General features: G+C 33.7%; 1 non-coding gene across 1 annotated transcript; it reads left to right on the top strand.

Moving 5' to 3' along the window:
- The first annotated feature begins 17,195 nt into the window (after positions 1-17,195).
- TRNAC-GCA (transfer RNA cysteine (anticodon GCA)) lies at positions 17,196-17,267 on the top strand. The gene has a single exon. It is a non-coding gene; the product is annotated as a tRNA-Cys (tRNA).
- Positions 17,268-23,465: the final 6,198 nt, after the last annotated feature.

Raw genomic sequence — 23,465 nt, 5'->3', positions numbered from 1 at the left:
GTGGGTTAACTAGCATATAATCACACACAAAGCGAATAGAGAAGAAAAATCAACACAATGATTTAACGAGGTTCGGCTAAGCCTAATCCTCGGGGCAAAAGCAGAGAGAGTTTTTCAATATGAATGAGAAGAAAAACATAATACAATCTATAGAATCCTCAACTACAACCCCTATATATATATAAAAGGTCCTAAACATATAAGAGAAAGGTTTCCCAATTTAATAAGGACAATAACTTTTCCTTTCCCAAATTTATTAGGACATTGAGTTTTCCTAAACTTATAGAGATTATGGGTTTCCTAAAAATACAAGTAAATAATTCAAACCACAAATAACATTATGCAACTATAAGCAATGTCGAATTTAATGTTGCAAACCAAACATTGTACGATTAGTTACGCAAAGTTTCATACAAGAAACCAAATGTTGTAAATATGCAAAAAAAAAACTAAATTAGTAAAACCAAACTTTATGAAATTTTAAATAATGTAGAACTTGATACTAGACTTGTATTTGTGTTTATAAGGCCAACAAAATGATTCACATTCTATTGGTTGAGAACTAGCTAGTCCCTCTCCAGTGTTTTGTCCTTTTGAATCGCTCAAATAAACTGTTTGTCAACGACTCTGCTATTCTCTTATGCCTGGCCTATTTGCAATAGTATTACTTTACAAAATGTAAAAAAGAAAGAAAGAAAACAAAGCAAAAGTCATGTCTTTTCATGTGGCTATTCTTACAAAAGCCTGCAATTTTTCTGTACAAAACTGCAAAGGCTTATAACTCAATATAAGTTGCATAAAGTCTAATTAGAAGTACTTTTTGCCTTTTCCGTTAATAACTCGATTTTCAAAAAACAGATTCTCTGAAGTATTTATATTATCACTTTTTTCCTTTCTTCTTTTCAATTGAATTTTTTGGAAGTACTCTTAGCTTGAAGAGGTGATATTAAATGAGAACCTTATAGGCCTTTGCTAGAATAGCTTTATTCTTAATCATGTATCACATGATGGTCAGATCATTGGTCTTTTTTCTTGGGTAATATATTATTGGGAAAATACATAGTTACCCATCCAACTTACACTCAAATCTCTATTACAAATCTGTTGATCACGGGTATAACTTTGTTAGGAATATAATAGATATGTCTTAGATTCAATATCATATTTGATGATTTGAACATATTTTTGTGAACGTTATGTGATATAAAAATATATGGCATTTGATATTCTTTTATAATAGTTATTATTAATTGTTTGATTAATTTGATAAGGTCCTTGATTAAATTTTGAGATTTGTCATCGTGATAGAGATCATGATAATGAGAGCAAAGTCTCTTACAATTTAATCTAAATTTGTTCTTGATCGTAGGATTATTAATTTGGACATTAGTAATCCGGTTAGATCAATATTTATGTGATCGTCTTTATGGGATAAAGATTAGTTGATCTCATTAACTAAATCACAAGATGATGCATATAGAGATATGATCATTGAACCGACTCATTGGATAATTCCTAATGGTTAGAATTACCATAAACTGTCAATAGGATATTCTCTTGAAGAATGTGATGTAAGAATTTCCTTTGACCTGAGATCGTCATAGTAATTGACAAGTTATTTGTTGTGCTTTACTACCAGACACCTATGGCCCTAGGGCGATAGTTGAAATGATATTGGGTACGATTAAATACTTGTAGAATTAGTGATTGATCAAGATGAAATCTGTCAACTCTTGGTAATGAGTTTAAGCTCCATGTTGTCATGAATTATAAAGGACCAAACTAAGACCTTGGTCAGGGCAATTGAATGAAAGAAGAAAAGAGTTTCTTAGGTCATTCAATGGTCGAATATATTTGACATGAACACATAGTTGGTCGCCTATTAGGATTTGACAGTTGAACCATATCCTAGGGTGATCCAGAGCTATAAGGACAGAAGGAATTACTACATTATTCTTCTACTGGTTCTTGAGAGTAAATTGTATACTTCATGCTATCCGGTCGTTAAGGAGTGTTGCTAGACGCCACCCTTGATTAGTATATTGATGTGATCAATTTACTACCGATTTAGTATTGAACTTATGGGGTCGCACACTAACAAGTGTTCTGATCTTTGCTAAAGGATTAATTAACTTATTATTTGATAATTGAATTAAAGAATTTAATTAGTCAAATAAATAAAATTGTTAGTCCAAATAAAATATTATTATACTCCTTGCTAGCACAGAGATTATAATTAATATTGTGAACGAATTGAAATTTTCTATTTGGAATAGAAAATTAAATTATATCTCTTGATTGAAATATATATATATATGTGATATATTTAATTAATATTTATTTATATAATAGTATATATATAATAATAATATAAAGGTTTATAAGTTAGAATCCAAATTTGAATTGGATAAGTAACGTGTAAATTCCACAAAGGGACTTGCCGGCAGTTTCATCCCAATTGGAATGGGATTAATATTTTTAATAGGAAAATATTATATTAATATGAAAAGTTCATAAATAAGAGAATCCAACTTTGAGTTGGAGGAATACGTGTTGGACTCGGCAATCACGTTTACATTAGTAACGTGATTTTCTAATTTTTCATAAAAATTCCATGAAGTTTATTTTGGAATAAACTTTTATCCTAAGTAAATCATTACCTCAACCTAATATGAAAAGAGTTTATATGTGATGCTATATAAAGGGTGATGGAGAAAATTTGCCGTAATTTTTCTAGAGAAGAAAAACACTTTGTGAAAGTGAGAGTGCAATACAAAGCCAAGAGAGAAAATACAATTACAAGAAAAGTGTTTCTTGTTCTTCTAATTTGAGTTGAGATTTTTGAGAAAAATTTCAGCACAAGTTTTTCGTTCAGTTTGTTCGCGGGTTTCATTGATCAAAGAGTTGATAGCAAGGATCGGTCTCGGTGTGGATACACACAGAGCCTTCGCACTATCGAAGAAATTTTGAAACGAGACTCTCTTCACCAGGTACGTTTTAGATCCGATCTTTAACATGTAAATAAATTTTAAACACGAAAAGATCTACCTAGGATTGTTATTGTCTTCCGCTGCATGTTACGAACACCTATACGCAATCCTTCAAAATTTACACACCAAACTTTTTAAATGTGTGTCAATTACACACTACTTTTGACCAGCCCCGTTAATATTCAATGTTGTGTATACACGCGCTTATTTAAATTAAAAACAAATGATTCTTTAATTAAAATGGACAAACCGACCCTTTTCTTAATTCCGACCCAAAAAAGATCCGACCCTGTTAATTAAAAACAACTCCGCAACCAGATTAACAAACATAATTCCATTTTCAAATCCTTGTTCTTCAGCCCTAACCTTTGAAGCGAATCCGACGAGAACACATCTGCTCTTTATTGTTGTTACTTTCTTCATTTTCAGGTTAGTATTCTCATTTTAGGTTGTTCAACCGTTTTGATTTAGATGGGTGGGTCGAAATAGTTAGGGTTTATTTGGATTTTTTTTGAAATTGGTTCCTTTTAATATGAAGAAGATGAAAATGGTTGCTTTTAATAAGAAGGAGATGAAGAATTGGGCGTTAGGGTTAAGAAAATGAGCCCAATTCCAGTAATTAGCCATTGTAATTTGTCAGGTAAGGCAGGAAATAATTTTTCACGAGTCGCATTGGTCGTGTTTCACACGTCCCAGAGGCTGGTCAAAAGTAGTGTGTAATTGACACATATTTGAAAGGTTTGGTATGTAAAGTTATACCCGTGGTCACCAGGTGTGTAACAGGGATTTGAATGTAAGCTGGATGGGTAAACTATGTATTTCGCCTATATTATTTTTAGTCCGCGTCAGAAATTATTTATATCTGGTAGTCGAAAAAGTGTATAGAACTTACTAATTTTTGTATATAACATAGAGAATGTTTATATATATATACAAATTTTATACATTTTTCGGCTATTATTTTTATAACGTCTATACATTGTCATTTTTCCTTTTTTCTTTCTCTCTTTGCCTTTATTTTTCTCTACTTTCCCAAACGCATCTAATTTTTAAAGTTAATTTACACATAGGTTTCTTAATTTTGAAATATGGAAATTTTACAAGCACTATATCAAACTAATACGAATCACAAATTTTATAGGTCAAGTGCTATAATTGTTCTTGAAAACTGTAGTAAAAATTGTTTATATAAAAAGGGCAGTCCAGTGAGCAAATCATTTTGCGTTCACGCAGACAACCTACACTAATGCAAGTATTAGTAGTTGTTTTCACATTTTAAACATGTGAAGACAATTTTATTATTGCTCCAAAGCTCCCCTTAAATCGTATATAACCACAACAATAATTATTACATCTCAATCTCAAATAAATTAGGATTGGTTAGATTTACTTCCGGTTAAATTTGTTGGGCTAAACTAGCCTAAAGATACTTTTAAATTAATATAATATTTTGTTTGTACATCCAACAATCTCCTCACCGAATTAAGTTTCATGTGGTTCATTATCACGATCTTGCCCATTGCCAACCCCATGCTATCACCCTGCCATTATCATACTCGTCCTGCCGAACCTAAGTTTTGATTCTAGTTGTTGAGCTATATATGTGCATAAATATTATTAATATGGTATAATATTATCCGATTTAGATTAAAACCGCACAATTTTTCCCATAAAGTCTTACATATATAATAAAAAAAAATGAATTCTCCATTTATATATATATATATATATATATATATATATATATATATATATATATATATATATATATATATATATATATATATATATATATATATATATATATATATATATATATATATATATATATATATATATATATATATATATATATATATATATATATATATATATATATATATATATATATATATATATATATATATATATATATATATATATATATATATATATATATATATATATATATATATATATATATATATATATATATATATATATATATATATAATCTCTGCCCCCACACGCACGGCAACTATCTCTCTCTCTACATAAAACTACTGTGAAAAGGAGTGGCTCGAGGATTTATGCTACGTCTTACTTTTTTCACACAGTTGTGTTCTCATTTATTATAGGAGTATAGAATTTGAGCTCCCCAATGCCAAATAGTCATCTCTCCCCTTTTGTATTTTGCTTCTGTTTAGATTGGTCCCAATATTTAGACTTCTTTTGTCAATTTTGTCACAATCAATAGAATCTAATGAACTTGAACTCCTTTTTTTCTATTATATTCCTTTGTGAATCTATTTAATTGGGCGTGAAGTTTAAGGAAAGAGAAAAAAAAATTTAAACTTATGATATAAAATGAGGCACATATATTTTACATGTCTATAAATCATTACATAAAGGTAATATTTACCTCGAAAATACGAGTAACAATTAAATTTGATTTGTGGTTTTAAAGATATATGATTTAATTCAATACCAATTAATAATTAAGAAATATGAAGTATGGATGAAGGAAATAAGCAAAACCAAACCAATAGATAAGTTAGTAGGTAGTATCGACCTCGAGCTCAGGTGACCTCGAGATGAGTCAAGAACAATAAAGCAAGAATAATAAAGTTAAAGGACAATTCCTATGAATAATGAGCGAAAAAGTAAGATAGTATATTCCTTGCCAATGATTAGATCATCTTTACAAATGATTTGGGTCTCCTTTATATAATAGGAAAACCCTAAATAAGGTACATTTCTATTTATAATAAGAAATTTAATTAGGACAGCTGTCTAACCGCCTAGTACTGATTCGTACTAGGTCGTACGAATAAATTTTGGAATTTACGCCACGATCTTGGGGACGTGGCAGGAATCTTGTCCTTCTATATCAAACTCATAACGGTATTATCTCGAGACCGGTCACGTTCGGCCTTGATGTTCATCAAACACTTTGATCTAGGAAGCCTCCCATCGGGCTCGCTCCTAGTCTATTTCGATCTCGCTCTTGAAGTGACCCTCGAGCTCACGAAATCGGGTAGCCCCAACTTCTACCGTATATAGATAGTCCCTGCATATCTTAGAGTATAACGACAAGAAACGAATTGAGTCCTTGATCTTTACCCCGATTTGCCACGACATCATCATCGTGACGTAAGCGACTGAGGAAACGAAAGCTTGGAAACTGGCATTTTTCGAGGAAAACTCCGAGAACTTTTAGCGAGTTCGGCAGTGGGAAGGTTCTGAGGGCGAAGACACTTCTGCCGATAAGGATCGCGCTGCTTAGGTTTCGTGCTCTTAGTAATTTTTTGCTTTTGAGGCTGATCGGCCCTTGCGAGGAATTCTTGATCGTGACCCATAGCTCTTGTAAAAAGGGTTTATACAAAGCCTTTTTCCTTCCATGGCTTCTGAATCTATTACCCTTTTGTGCGGGTCAAAGCGCCTTATCATAAAATTCCTTTGAATGTCCAAAGTTTGAGATGGTAACGACCAGCAATAAATTCTGCCCTCGAACGTTTCTGATCAATATTCCCCGAATGACCATTCAAACTTGAGTTTGAGTAGCTCTTAGTATCAACAGTCGAAGAGGTAAGGTAGTCCTTGGTCTTGATAGTTGAGTGAGTGCACATTCGATTTTGAAATGAAAATAGCCCTTAGGCTTTATAGCCGAGTAAGGATTTGCTCGAACTCGAAGTAAAGTTAGCCCATAGGCTTTACTAATAGTCCCCGAGTGAGGGTTTGCTCGAACTAGGGTTAAGATAGCCTTTGGGTTTTTATGATCGAGTGATGACTTGCTCGAACTCGAAATAGAGTTAGCCCTTAGGCTTCATAGATAGTCCCCGAGTGAGAATTTTCTCGAACTCGGGTAGCCCTTTGGCTTAATAGTTGAGTGAATACTTGCTTGAACTCGAAATGAAAATAGCCCTTAGGCTTTTTTATATTGGCCCTTAGGCTCTTTAAGTTTGGCCAATTCGGCCTCTAAGGCGACTATAATTTTTCCCTCTTTTCGGCTAAAAGACTTAGTGAAAATTTCTTTCTGCCTTAGCATGTATTTTTTGTACCCGTTGGGTTTTTCGAGGGTTCAATCGATCATAACCCGTTCGTGTTAATACCTATTGAGGCTTTTTCGAAGGCTGATGTTATCGAAGCCTTTAAATTATTTGAAGGTTGATTTTATCGAAGCCTTTTTTGCTTTTTTCGAGAGTAGCCGAGGTTAACCGGTTTTTTGAAGTATTTGAAGGCCTTTCATTTATGGCGGAAGTCGAACGTCTCCGAGCTGTATTATTTTGGCCGTAGCCTTTTATATGACCATAGTCTTTAATATGGCCATAGCCTTCGGGTATGTCTCTTGGACTTGTTTCCCGATAAACCTTTCGAACTTTTCCGAAAGGTTAGTCCCCGAGTATGATGGCCTTGGCCTTTGCGTCGAGGGATGCCTCTTTGAGGTCTTATAACTTCAAGTTCAGACACTCAAATGCATTGACTGTCGATGATAGTATCCGAGTATTCGAGGTGTATATGCGTTTTGCCCCTTGAGCCGTTTCTCGTTGAATCACAAGTATGATGTTCATATAGTAGCAAGTTTCTTTGATGCACAAAGTGTTTTGATATAGAAATAATGCTTCTTTGGCTAATTGATACATGCGTACATATTTTGCCGTGGGGCCTCGACTATTCTATATGGACACGATTCATCTGACCATTTGTCCCATTACAAAGTTTTCTCATCGAGACCCAATGTCCTGAAGTGATTTCCTTACAACAAAGTATACATTCATGGGCAATGCCCTTCAGTACTCGAGGCTTATTGTAGGGAACCTCAGATACCGTTGAATTGCTCTAAGTTAATACGACAATGGTTGCCTCGTTAAAAACCTCACCGAAAAAACTCATTTGGGACAAAAATTGGTCCAAGGAAAAAAGAGTGCAACGCGTGATTTAAGGTCCAAAGCTTCATGCCGATCCTTGTCGAAAACCTGCAAGTGTTAGTCGAAAAAATAGAAAGGATTGGATTGGGGTCGTACCTTCATTCGGATGTTTGATATTTAACGTGATATTCCTCGGCATCAAGCCCCCGTGAATTTTGACCTTGATCATTTCTCCTCTCATTTCGTGCAAAGCTTTGCCCAGACCCGCTGCTTCTTCGGTCTGCGTTATATGGTTGATATCGATCTCTATTCGACCTCGACTCTCGATCGACGTCTCCTTTGATCTTACCCATGAGCCTGCTAGGATAAACAGACCCCGAAAGAGTCCCCAGTTGATCATCCTCGACTCTAATCTTCGACTGGTACCGATTATGTACGTCGGCCCAAGTGACAACCGGGTACTCGAGTAAACTTTGCTTCAACTGATGTGAAGCTATTGAACTCCAAGTGTTGAGACCTTGAGTGAAAACTTGAACAACCCCATTATCGGTGACCGGAGGCAAATCCATTCTCTCTGCTTGGAACCGAGATACGAATTCTCTGTGCATCTCGTTATCTTTCTGCCTTACCTTGAAAAGGTCCGACTTCCTCGTTGCAATTCTAATGGCTCCAGCGTGTGCTTTTACAAAAAGAATCTGCAAGTATAGCAAACAAATCGATAGAATTAGGGGGTAAGTTGTGATACCATATCAAGGCACCCTTGGACAGAGGCTCCCCGAACTTCTTTAGCAATACGGATTCAACTTCGTCATCTTCCAGGTCGTTTCCTTTGATGGCGCACATATACGAGGTGACGTGTTCATTCGAATCGGTCATCCCATTATACTTGGGAATCTCGGGCATATAGAATTTCTTGGGGATTGGCTTCGAAGCCTCACTAGTGGGGAAGGGTCTTTGCACGAACTTCTTAGAATCTAGTCCTTCTAAGATCGGAGGTGCCCCGGTATTTGATCAACACGAGAGTTATAAGTCTCCACTTTTTTGTCATTATCCTCAATCTTCTTCTCCCCAGACTCGATTCTCTTGGTGAGTTCCTTGAGCATCCTCATAATTGTGGGGTCAGTTCCCGAGCCATTATCGTTTGATGTCTCCAGCACCGGCTCAGTACGCCGAGTATTCCCTAGTTCGACCACACTTGGAGTTTTATTCTGACTTTGAAGTTGAGCGATGGCAATCTGTTGAGCTTGTAGTATCTCGAATATTACTTGGAGGCTGATCCTACGTCTCCTATACCCTGTGTTTCTTGGCCACCAGATCTGACTTCCCTGCATACACTTCCCCCGGGATCTGTGCCTAAATCCGTATTTAAAGTAATGTGTGAACTAACAGCGACCGGTTCCATATTTGGCACTTCTCCAGGGTTAATCGGTGGTACACCGGCTCCCGGAGCAGCTACATTTTCGTTTTCCCCATGAAATCCAAGACCGTCATCGCCGTGCACGGGCGCATTTTGTGAGCTTGACATATTTTAACCTGAAAATAAAGAATCTTTGACAAGAACAAATGTAAAAATAATGTGTGTTATCAGAATTAGTACTGAAATAACCACTATAATCTTTAGTCCCACGGTGGGCGCTAAACAGTTTACCTCGAAAATACGAGTAACAATTAAATTTGATTTGTGGTTTTAAAGATACGTGATTTAATTCAATATCAATTAATAATCAAGAAATATGAAGTATGGATGAAGGAAATAAGCAAGACCAAACCAATAGATAAGTTAGCAGGCAGTATCGACCTCGAGCTCAGGTGACCTCGAGATGAGTAAGAACAATAAAGAAAGAATAATAAAGCTAAAGGACAATTCTAATGAACAATGAGTGAAAAAGTAAGATAGTATATTATTTGCCAATGATTAAATCATTTTTACAAATGATTGGGGTCTCCTTTATATAATAGGAAAACCCTAAATAAGGTACATTTCTATTTACAGTAAGGAATCTAATTAGGACAGTTGTCTAATCGCCTAGTACGGAGTTTCCTACTAGGTCGTACGAATACATTCCGAAATTTTTGCCACGATATTGGGGACGTGGTGAGAATCTTATCCTTCTATAATAAACTCATAACAGCATTATCTCGAGGCCAGTCACGTTCGACCTCGATGTTCATCGGACACTTTGATCTACGAAGCCTCCCATCGGGCTTGCTCCTGGTCTATTTCGATCTCGGTCTTGAAGTTGCCCTCGAGCCCACGAAATTGGGTAGCCCCGATTTCTATCGTATACAAGTAAATTATTTTCAAATAAGGAAAAAAGGTCATTCTTTTTAGCATGAACAAAAAAAGAAGTAAGTTCACATAAATTGAAATGGGTGGAGTATTCGATAGCGATATTCAGGTTAATTTGCACGTATTTAATTATTTTATCATGCATTTATTATCTCCCACCAACATCGACTAGTTCTATCCATCAAAAATTAGAAAAATTAAAAAAAAATCTACTATTTTTTATTTCGGTTAAAATTTGAACCAAAACCCTCGTGACAATTCCCAAACTTGACCTCCCGGCCATGGGTGGACACACCCTTTCTCAAACGGTATCACGTGACACCGCTTGGTCCAGAATTTTACTAAATATTCACATGGAAAGATAAAATTATTGGGTATAAATATAGAAAATGATACCGCTTATTATTATAGTGATTTATTCTTTTGTTTATTTCTTCAAAAATTGACATCACTTATAAAATTTTTTGCCTACGCCACTGCTCCTAGCTATGGAGATTTGTGTATTTTGATCTCCTGTATGTTTACTTGTGGGCGCAAATGACTAAACTTTCTACTAATATTTTTCAACAAGACCAACTGATAAAAGCAAAAATACTTTTACCCAAAAGATAAATTCTATTTACAGATAAAGTAAAAGATGAACAAGAGAAGAAAGTATTAGTATTTCTTCAACCCATTTCATACTAGAACAAAATTTAAGTGCAATTGCTTCTCCCACTAACTATAAAAGTTTAAGGGAGACAAGTGAATTTTAGTGGGCGGACATAAGAATTGTAAAATTTCAAAAAAAAAAAAGTGATTTTTTTTTCAAGTAAAATTGGTATTTGAAAATTAGAGTGTGTTTGAACATGCATATAATTTTGGGTTGTTTTTAATTTTTGTGAGTGATATGAGTGAAAATATTTTGAAAACAGTTTGGAGTTTTTCAAATTTTCGAAAAATTCCAAAATTCATTTTCAAGTGGAAATTAAAATTTTTATAGCCAAACATTAATTTCGAAAGAATTGAATTTTTTTCGAAAAAACGAAAAAAATTTTATGTCCAAACGGGCTCTTATTGAATACATAAGCTTTCCAAAATAAAGAACAAGTTTGTGAAAAATACAATGGTCACAAAAGTGAATTTTTAATATTTTGAAAGTCCGATAAGGGAATAGAAAAAGATAATTGATAAATTTATGGAAGGGATTAAACACTATCTAGGAAAACACTTTTCCTTCATTTTGGTTTTCGTTTGAGGTACGTAGTTTATGCAATTCTAATATCTTAAGAGACCTTTGTGTCAAGTTTGAGAAATCTCAAGGGTAAAAGTAGGGGTGTACATGGACCGGGTTGGTTCGGTTTTTATCAAAACTAAACCAAATCAATTATATCGGTTTGGATTGGTTCGGTTTTGTCGGGTTTTTCGGATTTTTTGTTATATGAATATTATTCCAATCTTACTTTGTTAAAATTATAGATAAAACTTTGATAAATGAATATATGTTTAGTAAATATGGGAAAAAATTGACAAACATATGATCTATTAAAATATTCTAATGGGAGAATTTTTTAGTAACACATGATAGTTATTTTCTTAGTCGTCTAACAATAATTTTTCGTTAATTTACGCTTTCAAGGTCAATACATGAGAGAATCCCAAATATTTCTACATTTTCTAAAGAAAATTCACTATAAAGTCTTAAAAATATAAATAAAAAATTTATATATTTATATGTCGATTTGGTTCAGATTTTTTACTCAATACCAAACCAAGTCAAACCAAACCTAGTCGAGTTTTTTAATCGATTTGGTTCGATTTTTTAGTTTGGTTCGATTTTTCGGTTCGACTTGAACAACCCCGAGATAAAAGTACAAACAATGTAATCTAAATTGCTCCTATTTTTTTAAGAAACCATAAAAATGTGTAAAGGAACAGACAACGAATCTATAGAGATGTCAACACAGTAAACCGAAACAGAATCCACATCTCCAAATCCAATCAACCTCTATATCTGCTTGTACGTTTTGCCATATTATTGTAATCTTGACCAAAGACCATGTTACCACAACCCCCCCCTCCCCCGTCCCCTAGTATTGAAAATGACCGATAATAGATTAGAGGTTTTAGAAAATAATTTTTTTATAATTGTGTGTCAAATCAACTTATACATATTTCGACTAATTTTCCAGAGTAATTTTTTATTGTATTGAAAGTTTTAAAAAATCTTACAATAGGAATTAGTTTAGTACATTTATTGGGAGCCTCAAGAGTTATACTAACAACTATACAGATGTTTCCTATTGTTATTGAGTTTGTTTTAAGCTTATATTCCTTCTCTTTTTGTTTTCAATTTAGATGACATATTTTTCTTATTAGTCCGTTTTAACATTTTTATAACTGAAAATAATTTAATTTTGAACTCTTGATTTTATCCATTTTATAGTAATGAGAAGTTTTTATAGCCACACAAATATCATAGTTCCACAAAACTTTTACCTCTAAGCTTTTAAAATCACAAGTTTCAAAAGTCTTAGTATTTCTTTTTCTTAAACTCCGTGCCGAGTCAGACTACCTAATCTAAATTGAAGCTTATAGTACTGATGTCATGTGCCATGTAATGCTCATAATACAATATGTAAAACATTACAATATAATAAATTATGAAGCGACATCCAAACAGGCGGTAAAGGGGAATGTGCTTCTTACAAAACAATTTTTTTTTTAAGGGGAGTCTAGGCGTAACTGGTAAAGTTGCTGCCGTATGACTAGGGGTCACGAGTTCGAGCCGTAAAAATAGACTGTTACAGAATTGCAAAATAATGCTACGTACGATAGACCCCTATGATCCAACACTTCCCAAATTTCGTACGTAACAAGAGTTTAGTGCAATAAATTGCCCTTATTTCGAAGATTCAAACCTAAAATCTCTAACCTTTACTCCTCTATATAATATCCAAAATTTTAATTTGAGAAGGCATTAAAGATAAGAAGGAACCTTCTTAAAAGCCAAATAACCCCAGTCCAAAACAAAACAACATCACTTTTCCTAGTATACCATTTGATAGACAGCACTCAGTCACTCAGCATCAGCAGCTAGCGACAGCACAAAGCAGCAGCAGCTGCTGCTCTCTCAGTCTGTTACTCTGCACTGCTACAAAGCCAAACCCCCCTTATTTCTCAGACTAATAAAACACACACAACAAACCAAAACCAAATTCTCCTCAAATCTTTCTTAACCCCCTTTATCTCTTCTGTATCCATCACTCACACCACCCTTCATTTTCTTGGCTTTGGTTTTTGACCTTAGCAATAGAGATTCTATATATGTTGAGTGTGGAATTTCAGAGCTTTGATATAGAGATGGGATTAGTAGTTGAGGTGTGTTGTAATTCAAGATTGGTGTTTTTGTATAGGAAGAGGAAACTCAAGAGAATTTTCTTGAAACTCAGAACTCAATTCTTGAACCAGAAGAAGAAGAGTAACAAGTTTAGTACTTTCCATTATGATCCTTTAAGCTATGCTCTCAACTTTGACAATGGCAACTTTGGTTTCTTTTGCTTGTAAATTGTACTATCAACTTACACCCCCCCAAACCCCTTTCTTGAGTTTCTTTTAGATGACTAGCTGACTAGTTTAATTCTCTGCTCTCTTAGATTTTGAGTGTTGTAAGGAAGTCAAGTTAAGGAAGTGTTTTGTATATTTTTCTATCTATTTCTAGTTTAACTTCAACTTAATGCTAGATTGATATTTATATCTTTTGTCTTGTGAGTTAAATATGTGAAGAAAAAATCTATGCATTACATTTGAGAAAGAGAGAAATGAAGGAAAACACTTCTTTGTTTATTTAGTTTCTTACTTGATATTCGGTAGTCGAGCGTTTTCGTTTGTGTTCCTTAGTTTGATAACATAACATAAGTGTTAGTATTTTTTTTTAGATTGCTATTACTACTTGGTGTTTTAACTACAATCTCGACTTCGGTCTTCTATTTATCTTGTATCGTTATTTTGTTGCTATCTTTTCATTTTTTCTTTAATCGAGAGTATCGAAAATAGCCTCTTTGATCTTCAGGCTATGAGTAAGGCAGAGTACATTCCTCCCTAGATCCTACTTCTAGCAATACCGAAATTTATTATTGTTATTGTTATTATTATTATTGCTTACTTGATGTTCGGTATATAGATATATGTCTTCAATTAATTTGACTTCTAACCGAGTGGTCCCTTAAAAGGGAAAGAGCTCTTCAAATTATTCTCGGGTTCGAACTCGAAAATCTCTATTATAAACATAATTATCCTATCCATCACGGCATTAACCCTAGTTACTTGTTTTATTTTTAATTTGTTAATACTCCCACTATTCTTTTCCTTTCACTGTTTAAATGATATTTTCCTTCCTATTCTCTGTTGAATAGAATTTTTTTTTTAATTTTACAAATTGAAGAATTTTGACTAACCTGGAGGAGATTGCTAATATGTTTTTCCATCAATTAAATATGTAAGAAGAAACCATTTTGGATTTAATGAAATGGTTTAAAAGAAATCCTTCTCCATAAATGTAGGATACAGCCCTCCATTGTTTTGTACATTTTTTTGGTACAAGTGTTAATATAATGTATTTGTAAAATAATTTTGGAAAATAATAATAATGTATAAACAGAAATGTAGAAGAAACAGAATTTAACCCTAGCCCACTGAATTCACAGTGTTTTCTTAGGGAACTTAATCCCTTCCTAGTACTCGAGGTTGTGGATTATTTCTTCCCAGGATATAATGTATTACACACTGGTGTAGTGGTACTTCAAATAGTGTGCTATTTATAGCCAACATGTTAAGTTTAAACGAGGTGGTACAACTCTTCAGAGGGTCTGTCATGATTGTTCATGTAAAACGGCCATAACATAAATAGCTATTTACACAAAATAAAACGAGAATTCAAAACATGGAGGAAGATTAATTTTCCGTTACAAAAAACGGATAATTTGGATTAAATAATATTATATTAATCTTTAATATTAACAAATAAATTTGGTTCAAAAAATTAATCAATCAATCGTTTGATCAAATTCGGAGTCAGAGTCGAGCGACAACGATGACGCGAGGCTTGCCTTCTTCTTAACTCTTTAAGAGCTAAAAGAAAAGCAATTGTATATATATACCCATTACAAGTACTCTTTTCCTATTCCAATATCAGACAATGTCCCTTTATCAAAAAGGAAAACTCACATATTTCATTTTGCCTTCATTTCCCATTCACCCTGGTTTACATTAAAATAAGCTTAAAAACCCCAATAACAAGTTCTTTCCATTTTGGAATCTTATCAAAAAGATAATTGCCCTTTCCACTTGGGGATTGGTTGAAGAACTATAAAAAGATATAATGCAAACCTTCAATCTGATTCTTTTTGCTACCCATGAGATTGAACTTTAATCAGGAAAATTAGCTTTATCTAGCTGCAAATTCAAGCCAATAAACACTCAAGTGTCAATTTTTTCTAAAACTTGGATCACGTAATCATAAATATAAAATATGAGAATTTAAATATATGTTAAACTTCATGCAAGATTCATAATCAAGCGTAGAAAGATAAGATTGAATCTATACTCATCGTAATGTATGTCATTGTATTTCTAAAATTAGATTAATTAAATTTGATGTATAAAGTAAGGGAATCATTACACAAATAATTGTTTCCTTTTAATCAAGCAGCAAATAAAAATGGAAACATTGAATTCTTTTTTGCCCTTTTTTCTAAGAAAAAGTAAGGGATCATCACACAAATAATTGTTTGTTTTTTCTAGTTGATATTATAAATTAAACACGGATTATATACTATTATATACATATACATCCGGCGGCTATAAATTATATAATTGGGTGAACGACTATTTTAGTTAATTTTCAAAAAGTTTAAATCAAGGGAAGTGAATCCTATCATTTTGAGCGGCCCAAATTGCATATGTGGTAAAAGGAGGGAATATTGGTTTTGTTCAATCATTTTCAATGGAGTAAAGTTAGCTATGGTTATATTCGAACCCACTATTTGATGGCAACATTAGGCCATTAAAGAAGTGGTCCTAAATCTAAAATCTAGGATCTTAGGTCCCTCTCAATTGAATATTTTGAGTTAAAGTCAAATAGGAAGAATTAGAAATTATTATTTTTCAAAAAATTAACGAGCCGAGAGTTTATTGAAAACAACATCTCTATCTTCACAAGCTAGGGATAAGGTTTACGTACACACTATCCTCCTCAGATCTCACAATGTGGGATAATACTGGGTATGTTGTTGTACTTTTCTAAAAATATTTTTCAAAAAGGACTTATTTCTTGGAAATATTTTCTTGAAAAATACGTAGTTCTGTTGGAAAGTCAAAAACATGTATATATTTGCCAAATCGAAGAGTATTTTAATAATTTTTTTGAGTATTATAAATTAATGTGTAAGCGTTGGTTAGAGTACTGACTTCCATCACAAAATGAGGGAAGCTATTTTTCCTCTCTTAGACATGAAAGTTGCGTGTATAATATATTTACACATATTATATACTCTCTGTCCAATTCTATGCGATTATTTATATTTGAAGAGTCAAAGATGATTTTTTTAATCACAATTGTTTTAAGTTTTAAATACTTTGAGTTACTAATTATTGTGATTTATAGATTAATGATATTTTTGAAATAAAATTTATATATTAATTACATAAAAGTGCTACTATTAGTCAATATATTAAAAAAATGTAAATCTTTAGTATCAACTACAGGGATTTTATAGACCATATCATATTGTGACTCATGGGTTTACTACTAAGTGTTAGTTTCTTTTCCTACGAAATGATTAGAAATATTTAATAAAAGAAAATAGGTGGTTAAAACATGTAAATATTCTTTTATATAAAATTTATATTCAATAAAATATGTTAATCTTCTTTTATAGGAAATGTCTATGTAACTACTTTAAACAGCATATCATAAAAATGACCCTACTTTTAAATCTTTACAATTGATATGGGCCGTATCTAGTAACGCAAGTTTTTGCAATAGGAAATTACAATTATATATTTATATTTGAACTCTTCCTGCATCAAGGGTCCATAGCTCAGTGGTAGAGCATTTGACTGCAGATCAAGAGGTCACCGGTTCGAACCCGGTTGGGCCCTTAACTTTTTTATTGTTTCTTATTTTATGCAATCAGTTGTATTTCTCCTTTCCCATTTCTTTTGTAAATGGTGAAAGTTATCAAACGGATTCCAATATCCTCTTTCACTTCTTCAGAATTTCGCTTAATCAATTTTCAGAGTTTACTCATATTATGCTGGTTTTTACAACAACAACCAGAAAATGAGTTTATGAAAAACATTGTAATGATCGGTAAACTTCAAATATTTTTCCTATCATGTTTTTCTTCTCAAATGTCATCCTTGTCTATTTATTTGTTGTGGAGATCAAATTTGCAATCTTAATCTTACTCTTATTTCTTTTAAACCTATTTTAGAAATTTTTTCTTGAGTCAAGAGTCTATCGAAAATAATTTCTCTACCTTACATAAAGTATAAGGTCTACATACACCTTATTTCCCCAGACCCCACTTGTGGGATCATTCTGGTTATGTTGTAATCGGGGGCGGATCCAACGCAATGATGCCGGGTTCAATAGTACCCAAAACTTTTGACGCGAAGTATGAATTTATATGTAAAAATTGATTAAAACTACAACAAATAGTAGATATCAACCCATAATTTTAAAAGTATAATCAGGGGCTGCCCGGCGAATTTTATGACCTAAAACCAAACTTTATGAGGGGCCTTAACTTTTTAATTTTTTTTATTTATTTGAAGTCTAATTTTTTTTTATAGCTTTTCTTAGATACAAAGTTATTAATGATTTTCTTATAGTCAATAACTCCTAATAAATATTTCTCAACTAACAATATAGCTAATCCATTTAACCGCCTTTCTTGTTACATTGTTGTTCTTAGGTAAGATTTTATCGATTTAAATTTTGAAAACTCCTTTCCGTTGAAGCAACGGTAACATGAGTTATTAACATTATTTCATAAGAAATTTAAGCATTTGAAAAAGAATTAAATCTTTTTATTTGATTAAATGTATCAATTAAACTGTTATCTTCTAATTGTATTGTTTTCCTTAATACTTTTAATTCAGAAACTAAATTTAAACCATCAATATCGAATTGATTATTATGCTTTAGGAACATTGAAGATTAAAGCAATATTTTTTCAAATTTACAACATTTAGGGATCTTAGTTTTTACTGCCAAATAGAAAACCAAAAATATTTTCATATGCTTTGAATTGTTCAAATCTATTTTGAAGTGAAAAAATAGCATTGTCTATTATGTCTAAAAGTAATCAACTCTAAAGGACACTTCGAAAGATTTTGAGATTTCATTATTAACATTCGCATCATATTGTTACTTCCTATTTATCACATGTTTCTTACGAAACTCGGGTTCGATATTCATTTCAAGTGCAATTTCCTTGGTAGAAATCATAGCAGTTGCAAATCCTTCTTCTCTATATTTGTTAAAGAAAGAAATCAAACTTTTTCACTTTACAGAACTTTTTTTAAACCTATACATAGTTTATTAGATGTAACAAAAAATGAGGCATCCACAAATATGGGGCCTAAAACGGTTGCTTTACTTGCTTTATGGAAGAGTCACCCCTGAGTATAATGGATTCATTACTAAAAATTTTAAAGGTTGAACCCATAGAAAATAAGTCTTGGATCCGCTTCTAATGTTTAGGTTGATGACAAAAGGCTTTGGAAGTTCTCTTGAGATCCACAAGCTTGTAACACTACACTTTGAACTTTCCATGACTAATAAGAGTTCTTGTGGGAAATTCTTTTCCATGTGCTTAGGACTTCTTTTATCACAGCAAAAAGTACAATAAAGTCATTTGACAAAACCATGGTATGCTCAAGGTAATCACGTGCTTAGAACTTCCTTTGTCTCAACAAAAAGTACATTAAAGTCATTTGTCAAAATCATGTTATGCTTAGGTATATGTAAATGAGATCGCACTCGGCCTTAGTCAATTAGCATGACTAGTTTTGGCAATCCTCAACAATATATAGAAGCTTAACTATGGTACCATGGCATAAAACTATTGTTGATTGAGAGGTAACAAACCTGCCCTTTATAGTGTTCTGCGAATAACTGACATAACAATAATTCAAATACATAAAGCGCGGTATTATATTGCATTTTACAAAAAACAAATTCTGCATCCCGAGCTAGGATTTGCCTTATTTAAAGGCGTTAGGATTTTATGAAAATCCATTGAAAACTTACCTTCAAACTTCCGTTCATACTTCTCTTCTTGTTATCAATCATTTTTTTATAATGTGTGAAGAGCCAAAAATAAGGGTTTCATTATATTGGGGGGTGAGGTTGTAATGGAGAATAACTCTGTGAGGTATAGTTCACTTCCACAGTGTCATGTTAAATTACCGCTTACAATGGAGTACGATAAATTGGTATCGTTGTTACGTAAAAAAAAGAGTGTGAGGAAACGTTCGGTGAACCTTAAAATAACCGGTAGATTTCCGTATTTTGTGACTTCGCAGGGGTTTGCTTATTACTGAGTTTAACATCGAAGATGATGAAACTCTTAGAATTTTTTTGCAGATGCCGGATGAATACAGGGAATTGATTGTAATAAAATTGTTGGAAAAATACGTCAAGGTTGAAGACGTTCCCAATAATGAGGGTGTGCATAGTAGGGATAACCCCCAGTCATCGGGTGGTTATTCTGGAGCAGTTTTTGCCGGACAGATTCCTGATGAAAGAGCTTGCCTTGATTTAAACTTGTCACCACCGGCGAATGAGCATCGAGGAAATAATTTTTCGACTTTATATAATCTACAAGACGACTGGTAAACTTTAATTTTCTATGCTTTAGCGACATTCATTTTATGTTTGAATTGAATTTGTATTAATACTCATATTTTTCATAGGGGGTACCGTCCGGATATGGATTTTACAAGTTATGACCCCGCTCCTAGTTGGAATATGCGTAGTTCTGGCGTGTTGGACCACGCTGGTCCATTCGGGAGTCATCACCAACAAGAAAATATCCATCATGGAACATCAACACAGTACGACTTGTAAGTAAAGTGATATAGCTATATGTAAAGTATGTATCTAGCTGAGTAGCTTATTATTTTGTTCTTTTTGTACAGTGAAAACGAGCAACTTGATGTTCCTGACCTCACACAGTTTCCCATAGACGACGTATTGACTCGTGATTTGGTAGATGCGCAGAGTCAGGAAGATGATAGTGATTATGACAACAATGTCGATGAGTCTGGAGATGACACACCCTTCCCTGATGAGGGTGATGAGGAGGAGGAAGTGAATGTCGAACCTGAGCTGATGAGGGAGCATGCTCCTCCACCTCCCGATAGATCAAGAGCGTGCGAGTCCCACATGCCGTTTCATGAGCGAAATATTCCCTACCTTGATAATTTGCCAAGTATGCCGGACGTGGATGCCCTCACAAGGGATGCTGACGAATTTCGGTCAGCAATGTGAGATGAGTCTAGACCAACGGTGCTGGCAAAGGGCATGTATTTCTCCGATAAAGCTCATCTAATCAGGGTTCTAAAAATCTACAGCGTAAGAAAGTGCCGTGAGATGACGGTAAGGGAGTCAACTACAAAGGTATACAAGGTTGTATGCCGTAGAGACTTTATGGGTTGTCACTGGATGTTGCGTGCCAACAAGAAGAAATCAGGGTTGTGGAAAGTGGGTAAATATATTAGCACCCACAGATGTAAAATGGATACATTCAATGAGAATCACTTCAACCTGGATGTAGACTTGATTTCTCTTGTCTTGATTCCATACTTGGAAGTGTCCATTAGGTTTAAGATTAAAGAGTGTATTACAGCCGTCCACCAGGAGTATGGATGCACTATAATAAAAAGAAAAGCATATCTCGGGCAAAAACGTGTATTGGAAATTATTTATGGTGACTGGGATATGTCATTTTCATCTCTACCCAGGTACATGGCCGCACTGCAACACTTTAACCCCGGGATTGTTGTTGAATGAAGGCGTGAGCGGAGTTCGGACAGACCCGAATATATTTTTAACTATGTGTTCTGGTCATTTAAACCAGCAATTGATGGTTTTGTGCATTGCTGTCCTGTAATTTCCATAGACGGTACTCATGTCTATGGAAAGTATGATATTAAGCTTTTGGTTGCAGTTGCAGTAGATGCCAACGGACAAATATTTCCGCTAGCTTTTGCCCTTTGTGCCAATGAAAGCGAAGAGACATGGACGTTTTTTTGAACCACTTGAAGCAACACGTTGTCAAACAGCGTTCAGGTATTTGTCTAATATCTGATCCACATGGTGGTATTTTAAGTTCTGTACGGCATTTGCCTGAATGACAGGAACCCTATGCATACCACCGTTATTGTGTGAGGCACCTGAAGGCCAATTTCTAGAAGAAATATCACGACAAGGCCTTGCATGATTTAATATGGATGGTTGCAATTGGGCACCAGCAGTGCAAATTCACGAGGCGCATGAAAGCGATCCGGCAGTTGTCACACCTCCTTTTTCCGCCCCCACGAGGGTGCAAAGGAGTTTTTTTCCAATTAAAGGACAATCGAAACGGGATTTATTTATTTCAGAGTCGCCACTTGGGAGATTTAGGGTGTCCCAAGTCACCAATTTTAATCCCGAATCGAGGAAAAGAATGACTCTGTATAACAGCCTGCGCACCAGAAATCCGGATAAGGAATTCTGTTAACCCGGGAGAAGGTGTTAGGCATTCCCGAGTTCCGTGGTTCTAGCACGGTCGCTCAACTGTTATATTCGGCTTGATTATCTGATTTTTATACAAATATGAACTTATGTGCAAGTTTTATCTTTTTACCGCTTTTATCATTATTTATTATTATTTTTACAAGAATGTGAACATTGTTTAAAACATGTCTTTGGATTACGTCACATGAAATGCACCCGCAATCCGGAACACATTTTATTCAATGTTTTGGGATTTGGATTTGGGTCGTATGAAATACGCACCCGAGTTTAAGAAGATAATATTATTAAATACGCGCCTAAAGCGACTAGCGTATCATTATTTTGGGTAGGGCCGAGAAATTTACTAAACGACTCCTCCCGAATTCTAAGCAATTAAATGTACATTTATTGAGGGCCCCGCAATCTATACATTTTATTACGCGAGGCTCATCTCATTTATTTTTAAAAGACAATCCTAAAATGCCTACATTATTTTCTATTAAATCTGTCTCTACAAAATAAAATAAAATAAAAAATCTTAATTTATTTACATGCTGAAATTAACCAATAATATTTACTCTAAACAATATTTCTACCAAGTTCCTACTAGATGGCCTATTCGTTTGATTTTTGACTCGACGAAGTTACTACACCATTTATTTATTTAGGCAATATATGCAGATAGTTCAACTGTTAAGCTATCGTCGAATGTTCCACTATGTGTATTAAATAGCTACATGATTCTGATTTTTTGCAAACTAAATAATTTGTACATACAAATAAAAATCTGAATATAATTAAAGCTAATTCAGAATTTCAACTCTTCATTTTTGTATTCATGCTTCATATTCGGATTACAATAACCAACTTTTCAGTTGTGTACCTGATATTGGAAGCAAAAGAAAATGAAGATGAGAATCAGCAGCAGCACTAAAATCAGTACAACACAGCAACAATAGCCCAGCAACAGTAACAACCCAGTAACAGACCGGTGGAGTAGTAATCCAAAAAACAAAAGCTTCAGCTTTTATGAAACAACAATCAATTCTGATTTCAAACAACAAAAGAAAACATAATATTTTTTTTTAGTTTTTTTTTATTTGAAAGCTTCAATAATTTTCGGAATTTTCTATCTCTTAAATGTTCAGCCCTTTTCTCTCTCTTATTTTCAGATTTGTTTCTCTCTCCCGTTTTTTCGTATCTGTCTGTGTATTTTTTCTTGTCTCCTCTCCTTTATCTGTATTCAAGACTTCTATTTATATCCCATCCCATAAATCTTTTAATCAATTAAAATCAACCCATTTTCTCTACCAAACCCATTATCTTCTCACTCATCCCCATTACATTAAATAAACATATCACACCACCCCATTATATTTTGTCCTCCATGCCTAACATAAAATAATGCAAGATTCCCCCCACTAAATTTTGTCTTGTCCCCCCTTTATATTAAATAACCATATCACAACCCACCCCATTTCATTTTGTCCCCCCATGCTTCAAATAAATAATTACAAAATGTACAATTCCTAAACTACCCCTCCGACCCTATTACAAATTACTATTTTACC

Source organism: Nicotiana tabacum, chromosome 16, assembly GCF_000715075.1.
Source record: "Nicotiana tabacum cultivar K326 chromosome 16, ASM71507v2, whole genome shotgun sequence".
NCBI lineage: Eukaryota > Viridiplantae > Streptophyta > Magnoliopsida > Solanales > Solanaceae > Nicotiana > Nicotiana tabacum.
The sequence above is the reverse complement of the archived record's forward strand: the minus strand, read 5'-3'. Positions and strand labels throughout refer to the sequence as shown.